Genomic DNA, 21,216 nt, shown 5'->3' on the forward strand with positions numbered 1-21,216 from the left:
AAAGAAATGATATTAAACAATACAGTGTATTTTTTTTTTTCCGAACGAATGTAGTGATTCAACAACGAATTTATTTATTTATTCCTACCTATCTCTGCAATTAGTGTACGTGAGTATTTCATTGGAATTGTTGCAATCGAAACCGAGCTTAATAATTTCATGCGGCCGTTTTCAGTCCTCCTCGTGCTTTAATTGCTCATTTCCAAGCGTTATTTTAGGTTGCCTGCAAAGTTGTCAGATGAAACACAACCACTGCGACGCAAGGCCATTCCTTGGAGCAGGTAGACGCCAACTGCGGCGGGAAACTGTCGTGGCCAGGAAGATATTCACTGTGTGTGGAAGTTAAGTGAGGATCCGAAAGCTGACTTGCCAGCATACGTTGCAGCATTCACTCGCCAACGGCAACGGGGTAAGAAAGGGGTGCAAATACGCCGGTTCTCGTCCGATCACCGACGTTGGGCTTGGATGGGTGGCCGCCTCGCCTGGGAGCGCAGGGCGCTGTTGGCTAGAATCTATGTTTCTCGTTTTCGGTGCAGCTCGTCATGTTATTTCCTTCGATTCACATCCCCACAAGCTCCTCAAGTGCCGCAAGTCTGCAAGTCCCGAGACGCTACGCTAGACGCTTGCTTCCGGCCACCATGCCACAGGCGCCAAAGCGTTCGGCTGGCCGATGGCCCCTGTACGCCCGCTCGCGCCCCAGCAGTCACTGTGCTTGCAGGGAATGCCGCGCCGCCGAATAACGTTTGGCGCGCAATCCGTTTATGGACAGAGAATGCTAAAAGGGGCCGTTCGACCGTTAATACGGAAATCGTAGCCAAGTTAGATGGCCTGAGCCATCTCGCGGCTGCCGCTGTTATTACGAGCGCGTGTGCCACGCGGTTGAAGAGCAGAGCGCTGGCTCTGGCTTTCGACGCCGTCTCCTAGCGTAGTTTGTCGCATCTAGTGGAGGCATCCTCGGTTATGAGAAGCTGGTAAATCACTCACAGTACAGTAGTTATCGTCAAACACGAGGAGAGGCTTTGATTGCAATGGAGATTAGCACCGGGACAGCGCGAACGCAGTCCCGACTACCAAAAATTATGCGCCCGAGTTACTCGCATTTGGAGTAATCGCGGGGGTCAGCTCGACCGAAGTGCAATGGACAAGCCTCACCCCGGAGGAACCGCCTTCATGATCACGGTATCCTCTACGCCAGGTAAGTATGCTTCTCCTCGGCCACAGGCGAATATTTGTAATGCGTCGCGCTATCGTAGTGGAACGAGAACTCTTGACGTTGTCGCATTCGGCGAAGAGCATGGTGCCGTGAATGTACTTGCTTCCTTAGAAACGCGCCGTTGGCCGTCGAGTTAGCAGGCAGACAGGCACAATAACGGCCTTCTGCAGAAAGCGATGCAGTTTTCGTGCGGAAGACATCGCGACTCGCGGCGCCGGCCGTTGCTGGGGTTAAGTTACTGCACCCTCCGGGAGATGGCGGGCCATGTCGGGGTTACCGCCTTCGAGCCACCCTCTCCGCCTGAAAGTCGCCCTCTTTCTCGGCCGGTGTCAAAACGGCAAATGAGATTTGCTGAATGACTGTTTCTTCCAGCCACAGTGCAAGCCACAAAATCAATTATTTCTCTTACCTTTGCTCCCTCCGTGGGAGCCCATAGTGCTAGGAAATACGGCAGCATTGTCAATCGCCCTTGTCTGTCGCTGAGCAACCGAAGGACCAAGCTCAGACTATCAGATGTTCTAAGGAAGCTGTATGCACTCGTGGGTGTTGTACACGAGGGACAAACATCACGTCAGCAGGCTCTTAAGGAAAGGCAATAATCAGCAAAAACTGCAACTTACCCCATTGGACGCTGATGGAACAGAAGACACTTGAAGGTAAGGTAACACTTCTTTTTTCTGTTCATCTCGAGCACGATCTGGAAAGCTCGGACGAAATTTGTGTTCTCTTTAATTCAGAATGTGGAGATATTTCCTTCACGCATATGAAAGTATAATGCTTCATTATTTAAACTAGATGGAAAAGTTTAGGGGGAAGTAATTAATTCATTTAGGCTGCACCACTACTAGGTAGCACTGTCAAAACAATGCCATTGCCATCTAATGGCAACACAGCTTGCTGCAGATTAATTTTGCGGCATTTCATAAATGATTAATATCTTATGACTATGGTGACGCTATGAGTAGTTTTATATGTGCAAACATTTGAAACTGCTGCAGGCATTACATTCACCCCTCTCTGCCTCTTTGCTTGGACATGGAGTAAGTAAGGATAAATTAAATTGCTTGTTTTTGAAGTAGTAACAGTTCTGAAGTGTAAAGAAATGATATTAAACAATACAGTGTATTTTTTTTTTTCCGAACGAATGTAGTGATTCAACAACGAATTTATTTATTTATTCCTACCTATCTCTGCAATTAGTGTACGTGAGTATTTCATTGGAATTGTTGCAATCGAAACCGAGCTTAATAATTTCATGCGGCCGTTTTCAGTCCTCCTCGTGCTTTAATTGCTCATTTCCAAGCGTTATTTTAGGTTGCCTGCAAAGTTGTCAGATGAAACACAACCACTGCGACGCAAGGCCATTCCTTGGAGCAGGTAGACGCCAACTGCGGCGGGAAACTGTCGTGGCCAGGAAGATATTCACTGTGTGTGGAAGTTAAGTGAGGATCCGAAAGCTGACTTGCCAGCATACGTTGCAGCATTCACTCGCCAACGGCAACGGGGTAAGAAAGGGGTGCAAATACGCCGGTTCTCGTCCGATCACCGACGTTGGGCTTGGATGGGTGGCCGCCTCGCCTGGGAGCGCAGGGCGCTGTTGGCTAGAATCTATGTTTCTCGTTTTCGGTGCAGCTCGTCATGTTATTTCCTTCGATTCACATCCCCACAAGCTCCTCAAGTGCCGCAAGTCTGCAAGTCCCGAGACGCTACGCTAGACGCTTGCTTCCGGCCCCTCATGTACCATGCCACAGGCGCCAAAGCGTTCGGCTGGCCGATGGCCCCTGTACGCCCGCTCGCGCCCCAGCAGTCACTGTGCTTGCAGGGAATGCCGCGCCGCCGAATAACGTTTGGCGCGCAATCCGTTTATGGACAGAGAATGCTAAAAGGGGCCGTTCGACCGTTAATACGGAAATCGTAGCCAAGTTAGATGGCCTGAGCCATCTCGCGGCTGCCGCTGTTATTACGAGCGCGTGTGCCACGCGGTTGAAGAGCAGAGCGCTGGCTCTGGCTTTCGACGCCGTTTCCTAGCGTAGTTTGTCGCATCTAGTGGAGGCATCCTCGGTTATGAGAAGCTGGTAAATCACTCACAGTACAGTAGTTATCGTCAAACACGAGGAGAGGCTTTGATTGCAATGGAGATTAGCACCGGGACAGCGCGAACGCAGTCCCGACTACCAAAAATTATGCGCCCGAGTTACTCGCATTTGGAGTAATCGCGGGGGTCAGCTCGACCGAAGTGCAATGGACAAGCCTCACCCCAGAGGAACCGCCTTCATGATCACGGTATCCTCTACGCCAGGTAAGTATGCTTCTCCTCGGCCACAGGCGAATATTTGTAATGCGTCGCGCTATCGTAGTGGAACGAGAACTCTTGACGTTGTCGCATTCGGCGAAGAGCATGGTGCCGTGAATGTACTTGCTTCCTTAGAAACGCGCCGTTGGCCGTCGAGTTAGCAGGCAGACAGGCACAATAACGGCCTTCTGCAGAAAGCGATGCAGTTTTCGTGCGGAAGACATCGCGACTCGCGGCGCCGGCCGTTGCTGGGGTTAAGTTACTGCACCCTCCGGGAGATGGCGGGCCATGTCGGGGTTACCGCCTTCGAGCCACCCTCTCCGCCTGAAAGTCGCCCTCTTTCTCGGCCGGTGTCAAAACGGCAAATGAGATTTGCTGAATGACTGTTTCTTCCAGCCACAGTGCAAGCCACAAAATCAATTATTTCTCTTACCTTTGCTCCCTCCGTGGGAGCCCATAGTGCTAGGAAATACGGCAGCATTGTCAATCGCCCTTGTCTGTCGCTGAGCAACCGAAGGACCAAGCTCAGACTATCAGATGTTCTAAGGAAGCTGTATGCACTCGTGGGTGTTGTACACGAGGGACAAACATCACGTCAGCAGGCTCTTAAGGAAAGGCAATAATCAGCAAAAACTGCAACTTACCCCATTGGACGCTGATGGAACAGAAGACACTTGAAGGTAAGGTAACACTTCTTTTTTCTGTTCATCTCGAGCACGATCTGGAAAGCTCGGACGAAATTTGTGTTCTCTTTAATTCAGAATGTGGAGATATTTCCTTCACGCATATGAAAGTATAATGCTTCATTATTTAAACTAGATGGAAAAGTTTAGGGGGAAGTAATTAATTCATTTAGGCTGCACCACTACTAGGTAGCACTGTCAAAACAATGCCATTGCCATCTAATGGCAACACAGCTTGCTGCAGATTAATTTTGCGGCATTTCATAAATGATTAATATCTTATGACTATGGTGACGCTATGAGTAGTTTTATATGTGCAAACATTTGAAACTGCTGCAGGCATTACATTCACCCCTCTCTGCCTCTTTGCTTGGACATGGAGTAAGTAAGGATAAATTAAATTGCTTGTTTTTGAAGTAGTAACAGTTCTGAAGTGTAAAGAAATGATATTAAACAATACAGTGTATTTTTTTTTTTCCGAACGAATGTAGTGATTCAACAACGAATTTATTTATTTATTCCTACCTATCTCTGCAATTAGTGTACGTGAGTATTTCATTGGAATTGTTGCAATCGAAACCGAGCTTAATAATTTCATGCGGCCGTTTTCAGTCCTCCTCGTGCTTTAATTGCTCATTTCCAAGCGTTATTTTAGGTTGCCTGCAAAGTTGTCAGATGAAACACAACCACTGCGACGCAAGGCCATTCCTTGGAGCAGGTAGACGCCAACTGCGGCGGGAAACTGTCGTGGCCAGGAAGATATTCACTGTGTGTGGAAGTTAAGTGAGGATCCGAAAGCTGACTTGCCAGCATACGTTGCAGCATTCACTCGCCAACGGCAACGGGGTAAGAAAGGGGTGCAAATACGCCGGTTCTCGTCCGATCACCGACGTTGGGCTTGGATGGGTGGCCGCCTCGCCTGGGAGCGCAGGGCGCTGTTGGCTAGAATCTATGTTTCTCGTTTTCGGTGCAGCTCGTCATGTTATTTCCTTCGATTCACATCCCCACAAGCTCCTCAAGTGCCGCAAGTCTGCAAGTCCCGAGACGCTACGCTAGACGCTTGCTTCCGGCCCCTCATGTACCATGCCACAGGCGCCAAAGCGTTCGGCTGGCCGATGGCCCCTGTACGCCCGCTCGCGCCCCAGCAGTCACTGTGCTTGCAGGGAATGCCGCGCCGCCGAATAACGTTTGGCGCGCAATCCGTTTATGGACAGAGAATGCTAAAAGGGGCCGTTCGACCGTTAATACGGAAATCGTAGCCAAGTTAGATGGCCTGAGCCATCTCGCGGCTGCCGCTGTTATTACGAGCGCGTGTGCCACGCGGTTGAAGAGCAGAGCGCTGGCTCTGGCTTTCGACGCCGTTTCCTAGCGTAGTTTGTCGCATCTAGTGGAGGCATCCTCGGTTATGAGAAGCTGGTAAATCACTCACAGTACAGTAGTTATCGTCAAACACGAGGAGAGGCTTTGATTGCAATGGAGATTAGCACCGGGACAGCGCGAACGCAGTCCCGACTACCAAAAATTATGCGCCCGAGTTACTCGCATTTGGAGTAATCGCGGGGGTCAGCTCGACCGAAGTGCAATGGACAAGCCTCACCCCGGAGGAACCGCCTTCATGATCACGGTATCCTCTACGCCAGGTAAGTATGCTTCTCCTCGGCCACAGGCGAATATTTGTAATGCGTCGCGCTATCGTAGTGGAACGAGAACTCTTGACGTTGTCGCATTCGGCGAAGAGCATGGTGCCGTGAATGTACTTGCTTCCTTAGAAACGCGCCGTTGGCCGTCGAGTTAGCAGGCAGACAGGCACAATAACGGCCTTCTGCAGAAAGCGATGCAGTTTTCGTGCGGAAGACATCGCGACTCGCGGCGCCGGCCGTTGCTGGGGTTAAGTTACTGCACCCTCCGGGAGATGGCGGGCCATGTCGGGGTTACCGCCTTCGAGCCACCCTCTCCGCCTGAAAGTCGCCCTCTTTCTCGGCCGGTGTCAAAACGGCAAATGAGATTTGCTGAATGACTGTTTCTTCCAGCCACAGTGCAAGCCACAAAATCAATTATTTCTCTTACCTTTGCTCCCTCCGTGGGAGCCCATAGTGCTAGGAAATACGGCAGCATTGTCAATCGCCCTTGTCTGTCGCTGAGCAACCGAAGGACCAAGCTCAGACTATCAGATGTTCTAAGGAAGCTGTATGCACTCGTGGGTGTTGTACACGAGGGACAAACATCACGTCAGCAGGCTCTTAAGGAAAGGCAATAATCAGCAAAAACTGCAACTTACCCCATTGGACGCTGATGGAACAGAAGACACTTGAAGGTAAGGTAACACTTCTTTTTTCTGTTCATCTCGAGCACGATCTGGAAAGCTCGGACGAAATTTGTGTTCTCTTTAATTCAGAATGTGGAGATATTTCCTTCACGCATATGAAAGTATAATGCTTCATTATTTAAACTAGATGGAAAAGTTTAGGGGGAAGTAATTAATTCATTTAGGCTGCACCACTACTAGGTAGCACTGTCAAAACAATGCCATTGCCATCTAATGGCAACACAGCTTGCTGCAGATTAATTTTGCGGCATTTCATAAATGATTAATATCTTATGACTATGGTGACGCTATGAGTAGTTTTATATGTGCAAACATTTGAAACTGCTGCAGGCATTACATTCACCCCTCTCTGCCTCTTTGCTTGGACATGGAGTAAGTAAGGATAAATTAAATTGCTTGTTTTTGAAGTAGTAACAGTTCTGAAGTGTAAAGAAATGATATTAAACAATACAGTGTATTTTTTTTTTTCCGAACGAATGTAGTGATTCAACAACGAATTTATTTATTTATTCCTACCTATCTCTGCAATTAGTGTACGTGAGTATTTCATTGGAATTGTTGCAATCGAAACCGAGCTTAATAATTTCATGCGGCCGTTTTCAGTCCTCCTCGTGCTTTAATTGCTCATTTCCAAGCGTTATTTTAGGTTGCCTGCAAAGTTGTCAGATGAAACACAACCACTGCGACGCAAGGCCATTCCTTGGAGCAGGTAGACGCCAACTGCGGCGGGAAACTGTCGTGGCCAGGAAGATATTCACTGTGTGTGGAAGTTAAGTGAGGATCCGAAAGCTGACTTGCCAGCATACGTTGCAGCATTCACTCGCCAACGGCAACGGGGTAAGAAAGGGGTGCAAATACGCCGGTTCTCGTCCGATCACCGACGTTGGGCTTGGATGGGTGGCCGCCTCGCCTGGGAGCGCAGGGCGCTGTTGGCTAGAATCTATGTTTCTCGTTTTCGGTGCAGCTCGTCATGTTATTTCCTTCGATTCACATCCCCACAAGCTCCTCAAGTGCCGCAAGTCTGCAAGTCCCGAGACGCTACGCTAGACGCTTGCTTCCGGCCCCTCATGTACCATGCCACAGGCGCCAAAGCGTTCGGCTGGCCGATGGCCCCTGTACGCCCGCTCGCGCCCCAGCAGTCACTGTGCTTGCAGGGAATGCCGCGCCGCCGAATAACGTTTGGCGCGCAATCCGTTTATGGACAGAGAATGCTAAAAGGGGCCGTTCGACCGTTAATACGGAAATCGTAGCCAAGTTAGATGGCCTGAGCCATCTCGCGGCTGCCGCTGTTATTACGAGCGCGTGTGCCACGCGGTTGAAGAGCAGAGCGCTGGCTCTGGCTTTCGACGCCGTTTCCTAGCGTAGTTTGTCGCATCTAGTGGAGGCATCCTCGGTTATGAGAAGCTGGTAAATCACTCACAGTACAGTAGTTATCGTCAAACACGAGGAGAGGCTTTGATTGCAATGGAGATTAGCACCGGGACAGCGCGAACGCAGTCCCGACTACCAAAAATTATGCGCCCGAGTTACTCGCATTTGGAGTAATCGCGGGGGTCAGCTCGACCGAAGTGCAATGGACAAGCCTCACCCCGGAGGAACCGCCTTCATGATCACGGTATCCTCTACGCCAGGTAAGTATGCTTCTCCTCGGCCACAGGCGAATATTTGTAATGCGTCGCGCTATCGTAGTGGAACGAGAACTCTTGACGTTGTCGCATTCGGCGAAGAGCATGGTGCCGTGAATGTACTTGCTTCCTTAGAAACGCGCCGTTGGCCGTCGAGTTAGCAGGCAGACAGGCACAATAACGGCCTTCTGCAGAAAGCGATGCAGTTTTCGTGCGGAAGACATCGCGACTCGCGGCGCCGGCCGTTGCTGGGGTTAAGTTACTGCACCCTCCGGGAGATGGCGGGCCATGTCGGGGTTACCGCCTTCGAGCCACCCTCTCCGCCTGAAAGTCGCCCTCTTTCTCGGCCGGTGTCAAAACGGCAAATGAGATTTGCTGAATGACTGTTTCTTCCAGCCACAGTGCAAGCCACAAAATCAATTATTTCTCTTACCTTTGCTCCCTCCGTGGGAGCCCATAGTGCTAGGAAATACGGCAGCATTGTCAATCGCCCTTGTCTGTCGCTGAGCAACCGAAGGACCAAGCTCAGACTATCAGATGTTCTAAGGAAGCTGTATGCACTCGTGGGTGTTGTACACGAGGGACAAACATCACGTCAGCAGGCTCTTAAGGAAAGGCAATAATCAGCAAAAACTGCAACTTACCCCATTGGACGCTGATGGAACAGAAGACACTTGAAGGTAAGGTAACACTTCTTTTTTCTGTTCATCTCGAGCACGATCTGGAAAGCTCGGACGAAATTTGTGTTCTCTTTAATTCAGAATGTGGAGATATTTCCTTCACGCATATGAAAGTATAATGCTTCATTATTTAAACTAGATGGAAAAGTTTAGGGGGAAGTAATTAATTCATTTAGGCTGCACCACTACTAGGTAGCACTGTCAAAACAATGCCATTGCCATCTAATGGCAACACAGCTTGCTGCAGATTAATTTTGCGGCATTTCATAAATGATTAATATCTTATGACTATGGTGACGCTATGAGTAGTTTTATATGTGCAAACATTTGAAACTGCTGCAGGCATTACATTCACCCCTCTCTGCCTCTTTGCTTGGACATGGAGTAAGTAAGGATAAATTAAATTGCTTGTTTTTGAAGTAGTAACAGTTCTGAAGTGTAAAGAAATGATATTAAACAATACAGTGTATTTTTTTTTTTCCGAACGAATGTAGTGATTCAACAACGAATTTATTTATTTATTCCTACCTATCTCTGCAATTAGTGTACGTGAGTATTTCATTGGAATTGTTGCAATCGAAACCGAGCTTAATAATTTCATGCGGCCGTTTTCAGTCCTCCTCGTGCTTTAATTGCTCATTTCCAAGCGTTATTTTAGGTTGCCTGCAAAGTTGTCAGATGAAACACAACCACTGCGACGCAAGGCCATTCCTTGGAGCAGGTAGACGCCAACTGCGGCGGGAAACTGTCGTGGCCAGGAAGATATTCACTGTGTGTGGAAGTTAAGTGAGGATCCGAAAGCTGACTTGCCAGCATACGTTGCAGCATTCACTCGCCAACGGCAACGGGGTAAGAAAGGGGTGCAAATACGCCGGTTCTCGTCCGATCACCGACGTTGGGCTTGGATGGGTGGCCGCCTCGCCTGGGAGCGCAGGGCGCTGTTGGCTAGAATCTATGTTTCTCGTTTTCGGTGCAGCTCGTCATGTTATTTCCTTCGATTCACATCCCCACAAGCTCCTCAAGTGCCGCAAGTCTGCAAGTCCCGAGACGCTACGCTAGACGCTTGCTTCCGGCCCCTCATGTACCATGCCACAGGCGCCAAAGCGTTCGGCTGGCCGATGGCCCCTGTACGCCCGCTCGCGCCCCAGCAGTCACTGTGCTTGCAGGGAATGCCGCGCCGCCGAATAACGTTTGGCGCGCAATCCGTTTATGGACAGAGAATGCTAAAAGGGGCCGTTCGACCGTTAATACGGAAATCGTAGCCAAGTTAGATGGCCTGAGCCATCTCGCGGCTGCCGCTGTTATTACGAGCGCGTGTGCCACGCGGTTGAAGAGCAGAGCGCTGGCTCTGGCTTTCGACGCCGTTTCCTAGCGTAGTTTGTCGCATCTAGTGGAGGCATCCTCGGTTATGAGAAGCTGGTAAATCACTCACAGTACAGTAGTTATCGTCAAACACGAGGAGAGGCTTTGATTGCAATGGAGATTAGCACCGGGACAGCGCGAACGCAGTCCCGACTACCAAAAATTATGCGCCCGAGTTACTCGCATTTGGAGTAATCGCGGGGGTCAGCTCGACCGAAGTGCAATGGACAAGCCTCACCCCGGAGGAACCGCCTTCATGATCACGGTATCCTCTACGCCAGGTAAGTATGCTTCTCCTCGGCCACAGGCGAATATTTGTAATGCGTCGCGCTATCGTAGTGGAACGAGAACTCTTGACGTTGTCGCATTCGGCGAAGAGCATGGTGCCGTGAATGTACTTGCTTCCTTAGAAACGCGCCGTTGGCCGTCGAGTTAGCAGGCAGACAGGCACAATAACGGCCTTCTGCAGAAAGCGATGCAGTTTTCGTGCGGAAGACATCGCGACTCGCGGCGCCGGCCGTTGCTGGGGTTAAGTTACTGCACCCTCCGGGAGATGGCGGGCCATGTCGGGGTTACCGCCTTCGAGCCACCCTCTCCGCCTGAAAGTCGCCCTCTTTCTCGGCCGGTGTCAAAACGGCAAATGAGATTTGCTGAATGACTGTTTCTTCCAGCCACAGTGCAAGCCACAAAATCAATTATTTCTCTTACCTTTGCTCCCTCCGTGGGAGCCCATAGTGCTAGGAAATACGGCAGCATTGTCAATCGCCCTTGTCTGTCGCTGAGCAACCGAAGGACCAAGCTCAGACTATCAGATGTTCTAAGGAAGCTGTATGCACTCGTGGGTGTTGTACACGAGGGACAAACATCACGTCAGCAGGCTCTTAAGGAAAGGCAATAATCAGCAAAAACTGCAACTTACCCCATTGGACGCTGATGGAACAGAAGACACTTGAAGGTAAGGTAACACTTCTTTTTTCTGTTCATCTCGAGCACGATCTGGAAAGCTCGGACGAAATTTGTGTTCTCTTTAATTCAGAATGTGGAGATATTTCCTTCACGCATATGAAAGTATAATGCTTCATTATTTAAACTAGATGGAAAAGTTTAGGGGGAAGTAATTAATTCATTTAGGCTGCACCACTACTAGGTAGCACTGTCAAAACAATGCCATTGCCATCTAATGGCAACACAGCTTGCTGCAGATTAATTTTGCGGCATTTCATAAATGATTAATATCTTATGACTATGGTGACGCTATGAGTAGTTTTATATGTGCAAACATTTGAAACTGCTGCAGGCATTACATTCACCCCTCTCTGCCTCTTTGCTTGGACATGGAGTAAGTAAGGATAAATTAAATTGCTTGTTTTTGAAGTAGTAACAGTTCTGAAGTGTAAAGAAATGATATTAAACAATACAGTGTATTTTTTTTTTTCCGAACGAATGTAGTGATTCAACAACGAATTTATTTATTTATTCCTACCTATCTCTGCAATTAGTGTACGTGAGTATTTCATTGGAATTGTTGCAATCGAAACCGAGCTTAATAATTTCATGCGGCCGTTTTCAGTCCTCCTCGTGCTTTAATTGCTCATTTCCAAGCGTTATTTTAGGTTGCCTGCAAAGTTGTCAGATGAAACACAACCACTGCGACGCAAGGCCATTCCTTGGAGCAGGTAGACGCCAACTGCGGCGGGAAACTGTCGTGGCCAGGAAGATATTCACTGTGTGTGGAAGTTAAGTGAGGATCCGAAAGCTGACTTGCCAGCATACGTTGCAGCATTCACTCGCCAACGGCAACGGGGTAAGAAAGGGGTGCAAATACGCCGGTTCTCGTCCGATCACCGACGTTGGGCTTGGATGGGTGGCCGCCTCGCCTGGGAGCGCAGGGCGCTGTTGGCTAGAATCTATGTTTCTCGTTTTCGGTGCAGCTCGTCATGTTATTTCCTTCGATTCACATCCCCACAAGCTCCTCAAGTGCCGCAAGTCTGCAAGTCCCGAGACGCTACGCTAGACGCTTGCTTCCGGCCCCTCATGTACCATGCCACAGGCGCCAAAGCGTTCGGCTGGCCGATGGCCCCTGTACGCCCGCTCGCGCCCCAGCAGTCACTGTGCTTGCAGGGAATGCCGCGCCGCCGAATAACGTTTGGCGCGCAATCCGTTTATGGACAGAGAATGCTAAAAGGGGCCGTTCGACCGTTAATACGGAAATCGTAGCCAAGTTAGATGGCCTGAGCCATCTCGCGGCTGCCGCTGTTATTACGAGCGCGTGTGCCACGCGGTTGAAGAGCAGAGCGCTGGCTCTGGCTTTCGACGCCGTTTCCTAGCGTAGTTTGTCGCATCTAGTGGAGGCATCCTCGGTTATGAGAAGCTGGTAAATCACTCACAGTACAGTAGTTATCGTCAAACACGAGGAGAGGCTTTGATTGCAATGGAGATTAGCACCGGGACAGCGCGAACGCAGTCCCGACTACCAAAAATTATGCGCCCGAGTTACTCGCATTTGGAGTAATCGCGGGGGTCAGCTCGACCGAAGTGCAATGGACAAGCCTCACCCCGGAGGAACCGCCTTCATGATCACGGTATCCTCTACGCCAGGTAAGTATGCTTCTCCTCGGCCACAGGCGAATATTTGTAATGCGTCGCGCTATCGTAGTGGAACGAGAACTCTTGACGTTGTCGCATTCGGCGAAGAGCATGGTGCCGTGAATGTACTTGCTTCCTTAGAAACGCGCCGTTGGCCGTCGAGTTAGCAGGCAGACAGGCACAATAACGGCCTTCTGCAGAAAGCGATGCAGTTTTCGTGCGGAAGACATCGCGACTCGCGGCGCCGGCCGTTGCTGGGGTTAAGTTACTGCACCCTCCGGGAGATGGCGGGCCATGTCGGGGTTACCGCCTTCGAGCCACCCTCTCCGCCTGAAAGTCGCCCTCTTTCTCGGCCGGTGTCAAAACGGCAAATGAGATTTGCTGAATGACTGTTTCTTCCAGCCACAGTGCAAGCCACAAAATCAATTATTTCTCTTACCTTTGCTCCCTCCGTGGGAGCCCATAGTGCTAGGAAATACGGCAGCATTGTCAATCGCCCTTGTCTGTCGCTGAGCAACCGAAGGACCAAGCTCAGACTATCAGATGTTCTAAGGAAGCTGTATGCACTCGTGGGTGTTGTACACGAGGGACAAACATCACGTCAGCAGGCTCTTAAGGAAAGGCAATAATCAGCAAAAACTGCAACTTACCCCATTGGACGCTGATGGAACAGAAGACACTTGAAGGTAAGGTAACACTTCTTTTTTCTGTTCATCTCGAGCACGATCTGGAAAGCTCGGACGAAATTTGTGTTCTCTTTAATTCAGAATGTGGAGATATTTCCTTCACGCATATGAAAGTATAATGCTTCATTATTTAAACTAGATGGAAAAGTTTAGGGGGAAGTAATTAATTCATTTAGGCTGCACCACTACTAGGTAGCACTGTCAAAACAATGCCATTGCCATCTAATGGCAACACAGCTTGCTGCAGATTAATTTTGCGGCATTTCATAAATGATTAATATCTTATGACTATGGTGACGCTATGAGTAGTTTTATATGTGCAAACATTTGAAACTGCTGCAGGCATTACATTCACCCCTCTCTGCCTCTTTGCTTGGACATGGAGTAAGTAAGGATAAATTAAATTGCTTGTTTTTGAAGTAGTAACAGTTCTGAAGTGTAAAGAAATGATATTAAACAATACAGTGTATTTTTTTTTTTCCGAACGAATGTAGTGATTCAACAACGAATTTATTTATTTATTCCTACCTATCTCTGCAATTAGTGTACGTGAGTATTTCATTGGAATTGTTGCAATCGAAACCGAGCTTAATAATTTCATGCGGCCGTTTTCAGTCCTCCTCGTGCTTTAATTGCTCATTTCCAAGCGTTATTTTAGGTTGCCTGCAAAGTTGTCAGATGAAACACAACCACTGCGACGCAAGGCCATTCCTTGGAGCAGGTAGACGCCAACTGCGGCGGGAAACTGTCGTGGCCAGGAAGATATTCACTGTGTGTGGAAGTTAAGTGAGGATCCGAAAGCTGACTTGCCAGCATACGTTGCAGCATTCACTCGCCAACGGCAACGGGGTAAGAAAGGGGTGCAAATACGCCGGTTCTCGTCCGATCACCGACGTTGGGCTTGGATGGGTGGCCGCCTCGCCTGGGAGCGCAGGGCGCTGTTGGCTAGAATCTATGTTTCTCGTTTTCGGTGCAGCTCGTCATGTTATTTCCTTCGATTCACATCCCCACAAGCTCCTCAAGTGCCGCAAGTCTGCAAGTCCCGAGACGCTACGCTAGACGCTTGCTTCCGGCCCCTCATGTACCATGCCACAGGCGCCAAAGCGTTCGGCTGGCCGATGGCCCCTGTACGCCCGCTCGCGCCCCAGCAGTCACTGTGCTTGCAGGGAATGCCGCGCCGCCGAATAACGTTTGGCGCGCAATCCGTTTATGGACAGAGAATGCTAAAAGGGGCCGTTCGACCGTTAATACGGAAATCGTAGCCAAGTTAGATGGCCTGAGCCATCTCGCGGCTGCCGCTGTTATTACGAGCGCGTGTGCCACGCGGTTGAAGAGCAGAGCGCTGGCTCTGGCTTTCGACGCCGTTTCCTAGCGTAGTTTGTCGCATCTAGTGGAGGCATCCTCGGTTATGAGAAGCTGGTAAATCACTCACAGTACAGTAGTTATCGTCAAACACGAGGAGAGGCTTTGATTGCAATGGAGATTAGCACCGGGACAGCGCGAACGCAGTCCCGACTACCAAAAATTATGCGCCCGAGTTACTCGCATTTGGAGTAATCGCGGGGGTCAGCTCGACCGAAGTGCAATGGACAAGCCTCACCCCGGAGGAACCGCCTTCATGATCACGGTATCCTCTACGCCAGGTAAGTATGCTTCTCCTCGGCCACAGGCGAATATTTGTAATGCGTCGCGCTATCGTAGTGGAACGAGAACTCTTGACGTTGTCGCATTCGGCGAAGAGCATGGTGCCGTGAATGTACTTGCTTCCTTAGAAACGCGCCGTTGGCCGTCGAGTTAGCAGGCAGACAGGCACAATAACGGCCTTCTGCAGAAAGCGATGCAGTTTTCGTGCGGAAGACATCGCGACTCGCGGCGCCGGCCGTTGCTGGGGTTAAGTTACTGCACCCTCCGGGAGATGGCGGGCCATGTCGGGGTTACCGCCTTCGAGCCACCCTCTCCGCCTGAAAGTCGCCCTCTTTCTCGGCCGGTGTCAAAACGGCAAATGAGATTTGCTGAATGACTGTTTCTTCCAGCCACAGTGCAAGCCACAAAATCAATTATTTCTCTTACCTTTGCTCCCTCCGTGGGAGCCCATAGTGCTAGGAAATACGGCAGCATTGTCAATCGCCCTTGTCTGTCGCTGAGCAACCGAAGGACCAAGCTCAGACTATCAGATGTTCTAAGGAAGCTGTATGCACTCGTGGGTGTTGTACACGAGGGACAAACATCACGTCAGCAGGCTCTTAAGGAAAGGCAATAATCAGCAAAAACTGCAACTTACCCCATTGGACGCTGATGGAACAGAAGACACTTGAAGGTAAGGTAACACTTCTTTTTTCTGTTCATCTCGAGCACGATCTGGAAAGCTCGGACGAAATTTGTGTTCTCTTTAATTCAGAATGTGGAGATATTTCCTTCACGCATATGAAAGTATAATGCTTCATTATTTAAACTAGATGGAAAAGTTTAGGGGGAAGTAATTAATTCATTTAGGCTGCACCACTACTAGGTAGCACTGTCAAAACAATGCCATTGCCATCTAATGGCAACACAGCTTGCTGCAGATTAATTTTGCGGCATTTCATAAATGATTAATATCTTATGACTATGGTGACGCTATGAGTAGTTTTATATGTGCAAACATTTGAAACTGCTGCAGGCATTACATTCACCCCTCTCTGCCTCTTTGCTTGGACATGGAGTAAGTAAGGATAAATTAAATTGCTTGTTTTTGAAGTAGTAACAGTTCTGAAGTGTAAAGAAATGATATTAAACAATACAGTGTATTTTTTTTTTTCCGAACGAATGTAGTGATTCAACAACGAATTTATTTATTTATTCCTACCTATCTCTGCAATTAGTGTACGTGAGTATTTCATTGGAATTGTTGCAATCGAAACCGAGCTTAATAATTTCATGCGGCCGTTTTCAGTCCTCCTCGTGCTTTAATTGCTCATTTCCAAGCGTTATTTTAGGTTGCCTGCAAAGTTGTCAGATGAAACACAACCACTGCGACGCAAGGCCATTCCTTGGAGCAGGTAGACGCCAACTGCGGCGGGAAACTGTCGTGGCCAGGAAGATATTCACTGTGTGTGGAAGTTAAGTGAGGATCCGAAAGCTGACTTGCCAGCATACGTTGCAGCATTCACTCGCCAACGGCAACGGGGTAAGAAAGGGGTGCAAATACGCCGGTTCTCGTCCGATCACCGACGTTGGGCTTGGATGGGTGGCCGCCTCGCCTGGAGCGCAGGGCGCTGTTGGCTAGAATCTATGTTTCTCGTTTTCGGTGCAGCTCGTCATGTTATTTCCTTCGATTCACATCCCCACAAGCTCCTCAAGTGCCGCAAGTCTGCAAGTCCCGAGACGCTACGCTAGACGCTTGCTTCCGGCCCCTCATGTACCATGCCACAGGCGCCAAAGCGTTCGGCTGGCCGATGGCCCCTGTACGCCCGCTCGCGCCCCAGCAGTCACTGTGCTTGCAGGGAATGCCGCGCCGCCGAATAACGTTTGGCGCGCAATCCGTTTATGGACAGAGAATGCTAAAAGGGGCCGTTCGACCGTTAATACGGAAATCGTAGCCAAGTTAGATGGCCTGAGCCATCTCGCGGCTGCCGCTGTTATTACGAGCGCGTGTGCCACGCGGTTGAAGAGCAGAGCGCTGGCTCTGGCTTTCGACGCCGTTTCCTAGCGTAGTTTGTCGCATCTAGTGGAGGCATCCTCGGTTATGAGAAGCTGGTAAATCACTCACAGTACAGTAGTTATCGTCAAACACGAGGAGAGGCTTTGATTGCAATGGAGATTAGCACCGGGACAGCGCGAACGCAGTCCCGACTACCAAAAATTATGCGCCCGAGTTACTCGCATTTGGAGTAATCGCGGGGGTCAGCTCGACCGAAGTGCAATGGACAAGCCTCACCCCGGAGGAACCGCCTTCATGATCACGGTATCCTCTACGCCAGGTAAGTATGCTTCTCCTCGGCCACAGGCGAATATTTGTAATGCGTCGCGCTATCGTAGTGGAACGAGAACTCTTGACGTTGTCGCATTCGGCGAAGAGCATGGTGCCGTGAATGTACTTGCTTCCTTAGAAACGCGCCGTTGGCCGTCGAGTTAGCAGGCAGACAGGCACAATAACGGCCTTCTGCAGAAAGCGATGCAGTTTTCGTGCGGAAGACATCGCGACTCGCGGCGCCGGCCGTTGCTGGGGTTAAGTTACTGCACCCTCCGGGAGATGGCGGGCCATGTCGGGGTTACCGCCTTCGAGCCACCCTCTCCGCCTGAAAGTCGCCCTCTTTCTCGGCCGGTGTCAAAACGGCAAATGAGATTTGCTGAATGACTGTTTCTTCCAGCCACAGTGCAAGCCACAAAATCATTATTTCTCTTACCTTTGCTCCCTCCGTGGGAGCCCATAGTGCTAGGAAATACGGCAGCATTGTCAATCGCCCTTGTCTGTCGCTGAGCAACCGAAGGACCAAGCTCAGACTATCAGATGTTCTAAGGAAGCTGTATGCACTCGTGGGTGTTGTACACGAGGGACAAACATCACGTCAGCAGGCTCTTAAGGAAAGGCAATAATCAGCAAAAACTGCAACTTACCCCATTGGACGCTGATGGAACAGAAGACACTTGAAGGTAAGGTAACACTTCTTTTTTCTGTTCATCTCGAGCACGATCTGGAAAGCTCGGACGAAATTTGTGTTCTCTTTAATTCAGAATGTGGAGATATTTCCTTCACGCATATGAAAGTATAATGCTTCATTATTTAAACTAGATGGAAAAGTTTAGGGGGAAGTAATTAATTCATTTAGGCTGCACCACTACTAGGTAGCACTGTCAAAACAATGCCATTGCCATCTAATGGCAACACAGCTTGCTGCAGATTAATTTTGCGGCATTTCATAAATGATTAATATCTTATGACTATGGTGGACGCTATGAGTAGTTTTATATGTGCAAACATTTGAAACTGCTGCAGGCATTACATTCACCCCTCTCTGCCTCTTTGCTTGGACATGGAGTAAGTAAGGATAAATTAAATTGCTTGTTTTTGAAGTAGTAACAGTTCTGAAGTGTAAAGAAATGATATTAAACAATACAGTGTATTTTTTTTTTTTCCGAACGAATGTAGTGATTCAACAACGAATTTATTTATTTATTCCTACCTATCTCTGCAATTAGTGTACGTGAGTATTTCATTGGAATTGTTGCAATCGAAACCGAGCTTAATAATTTCATGCGGCCGTTTTCAGTCCTCCTCGTGCTTTAATTGCTCATTTCCAAGCGTTATTTTAGGTTGCCTGCAAAGTTGTCAGATGAAACACAACCACTGCGACGCAAGGCCATTCCTTGGAGCAGGTAGACGCCAACTGCGGCGGGAAACTGTCGTGGCCAGGAAGATATTCACTGTGTGTGGAAGTTAAGTGAGGATCCGAAAGCTGACTTGCCAGCATACGTTGCAGCATTCACTCGCCAACGGCAACGGGGTAAGAAAGGGGTGCAAATACGCCGGTTCTCGTCCGATCACCGACGTTGGGCTTGGATGGGTGGCCGCCTCGCCTGGGAGCGCAGGGCGCTGTTGGCTAGAATCTATGTTTCTCGTTTTCGGTGCAGCTCGTCATGTTATTTCCTTCGATTCACATCCCCACAAGCTCCTCAAGTGCCGCAAGTCTGCAAGTCCCGAGACGCTACGCTAGACGCTTGCTTCCGGCCCCTCATGTACCATGCCACAGGCGCCAAAGCGTTCGGCTGGCCGATGGCCCCTGTACGCCCGCTCGCGCCCCAGCAGTCACTGTGCTTGCAGGGAATGCCGCGCCGCCGAATAACGTTTGGCGCGCAATCCGTTTATGGACAGAGAATGCTAAAAGGGGCCGTTCGACCGTTAATACGGAAATCGTAGCCAAGTTAGATGGCCTGAGCCATCTCGCGGCTGCCGCTGTTATTACGAGCGCGTGTGCCACGCGGTTGAAGAGCAGAGCGCTGGCTCTGGCTTTCGACGCCGTTTCCTAGCGTAGTTTGTCGCATCTAGTGGAGGCATCCTCGGTTATGAGAAGCTGGTAAATCACTCACAGTACAGTAGTTATCGTCAAACACGAGGAGAGGCTTTGATTGCAATGGAGATTAGCACCGGGACAGCGCGAACGCAGTCCCGACTACCAAAAATTATGCGCCCGAGTTACTCGCATTTGGAATCGCGGGGGTCAGCTCGACCGAAGTGCAATGGACAAGCCTCACCCCGGAGGAACCGCCTTCATGATCACGGTATCCTCTACGCCAGGTAAGTATGCTTCTCCTCGGCCACAGGCGAATATTTGTAATGCGTCGCGCTATCGTAGTGGAACGAGAACTCTTGACGTTGTCGCATTCGGCGAAGAGCATGGTGCCGTGAATGTACTTGCTTCCTTAGAAACGCGCCGTTGGCCGTCGAGTTAGCAGGCAGACAGGCACAATAACGGCCTTCTGCAGAAAGCGATGCAGTTTTCGTGCGGAAGACATCGCGACTCGCGGCGCCGGCCGTTGCTGGGGTTAAGTTACTGCACCCTCCGGGAGATGGCGGGCCATGTCGGGGTTACCGCCTTCGAGCCACCCTCTCCGCCTGAAAGTCGCCCTCTTTCTCGGCCGGTGTCAAAACGGCAAATGAGATTTGCTGAATGACTGTTTCTTCCAGCCACAGTGCAAGCCACAAAATCAATTATTTCTCTTACCTTTGCTCCCTCCGTGGGAGCCCATAGTGCTAGGAAATACGGCAGCATTGTCAATCGCCCTTGTCTGTCGCTGAGCAACCGAAGGACCAAGCTCAGACTATCAGATGTTCTAAGGAAGCTGTATGCACTCGTGGGTGTTGTACACGAGGGACAAACATCACGTCAGCAGGCTCTTAAGGAAAGGCAATAATCAGCAAAAACTGCAACTTACCCCATTGGACGCTGATGGAACAGAAGACACTTGAAGGTAAGGTAACACTTCTTTTTTCTGTTCATCTCGAGCACGATCTGGAAAGCTCGGACGAAATTTGTGTTCTCTTTAATTCAGAATGTGGAGATATTTCCTTCACGCATATGAAAGTATAATGCTTCATTATTTAAACTAGATGGAAAAGTTTAGGGGGAAGTAATTAATTCATTTAGGCTGCACCACTACTAGGTAGCACTGTCAAAACAATGCCATTGCCATCTAATGGCAACACAGCTTGCTGCAGATTAATTTTGCGGCATTTCATAAATGATTAATATCTTATGACTATGGTGACGCTATGAGTAGTTTTATATGTGCAAACATTTGAAACTGCTGCAGGCATTACATTCACCCCTCTCTGCCTCTTTGCTTGGACATGGAGTAAGTAAGGATAAATTAAATTGCTTGTTTTTGAAGTAGTAACAGTTCTGAAGTGTAAAGAAATGATATTAAACAATACAGTGTATTTTTTTTTTCCGAACGAATGTAGTGATTCAACAACGAATTTATTTATTTATTCCTACCTATCTCTGCAATTAGTGTACGTGAGTATTTCATTGGAATTGTTGCAATCGAAACCGAGCTTAATAATTTCATGCGGCCGTTTTCAGTCCTCCTCGTGCTTTAATTGCTCATTTCCAAGCGTTATTTTAGGTTGCCTGCAAAGTTGTCAGATGAAACACAACCACTGCGACGCAAGGCCATTCCTTGGAGCAGGTAGACGCCAACTGCGGCGGGAAACTGTCGTGGCCAGGAAGATATTCACTGTGTGTGGAAGTTAAGTGAGGATCCGAAAGCTTGACTTGCCAGC

At 49.3% G+C, this 21,216-nt stretch overlaps 9 non-coding genes across 9 annotated transcripts; all 9 read right to left on the minus strand.

Moving 5' to 3' along the window:
* Window positions 1-1,041: 1,041 nt before the first annotated feature.
* LOC124552686 lies at window positions 1,042-1,203 on the minus strand. Its single transcript, XR_006967954.1, has one exon. It is a non-coding gene; the product is annotated as a U1 spliceosomal RNA (small nuclear RNA).
* Window positions 1,204-3,358: 2,155 nt separating this feature from the next.
* LOC124552653 lies at window positions 3,359-3,520 on the minus strand. The gene has a single exon (XR_006967948.1). It is a non-coding gene; the product is annotated as a U1 spliceosomal RNA (small nuclear RNA).
* Window positions 3,521-5,675: 2,155 nt separating this feature from the next.
* LOC124552691 lies at window positions 5,676-5,837 on the minus strand. Its single transcript, XR_006967955.1, has one exon. It is a non-coding gene; the product is annotated as a U1 spliceosomal RNA (small nuclear RNA).
* Window positions 5,838-7,992: 2,155 nt separating this feature from the next.
* On the minus strand, window positions 7,993-8,154 carry LOC124552697. Its single transcript, XR_006967958.1, has one exon. It is a non-coding gene; the product is annotated as a U1 spliceosomal RNA (small nuclear RNA).
* A 2,155-nt stretch (window positions 8,155-10,309) lies between these two features.
* On the minus strand, window positions 10,310-10,471 carry LOC124552700. The gene has a single exon (XR_006967959.1). It is a non-coding gene; the product is annotated as a U1 spliceosomal RNA (small nuclear RNA).
* A 2,155-nt stretch (window positions 10,472-12,626) lies between these two features.
* On the minus strand, window positions 12,627-12,788 carry LOC124552707. The gene has a single exon (XR_006967961.1). It is a non-coding gene; the product is annotated as a U1 spliceosomal RNA (small nuclear RNA).
* Window positions 12,789-14,943: 2,155 nt separating this feature from the next.
* Window positions 14,944-15,105, minus strand: LOC124552714. Its single transcript, XR_006967964.1, has one exon. It is a non-coding gene; the product is annotated as a U1 spliceosomal RNA (small nuclear RNA).
* A 2,154-nt stretch (window positions 15,106-17,259) lies between these two features.
* Window positions 17,260-17,421, minus strand: LOC124552720. Its single transcript, XR_006967966.1, has one exon. It is a non-coding gene; the product is annotated as a U1 spliceosomal RNA (small nuclear RNA).
* Window positions 17,422-19,577: 2,156 nt separating this feature from the next.
* On the minus strand, window positions 19,578-19,736 carry LOC124552809. Its single transcript, XR_006967983.1, has one exon. It is a non-coding gene; the product is annotated as a U1 spliceosomal RNA (small nuclear RNA).
* Between the last annotated feature and the right edge of the window lie 1,480 nt (window positions 19,737-21,216).

The sequence above is a fragment of the Schistocerca americana genome, chromosome 1 (genome assembly GCF_021461395.2).
Source record: "Schistocerca americana isolate TAMUIC-IGC-003095 chromosome 1, iqSchAmer2.1, whole genome shotgun sequence".
Taxonomy (NCBI): Eukaryota; Metazoa; Arthropoda; class Insecta; order Orthoptera; family Acrididae; genus Schistocerca; species Schistocerca americana.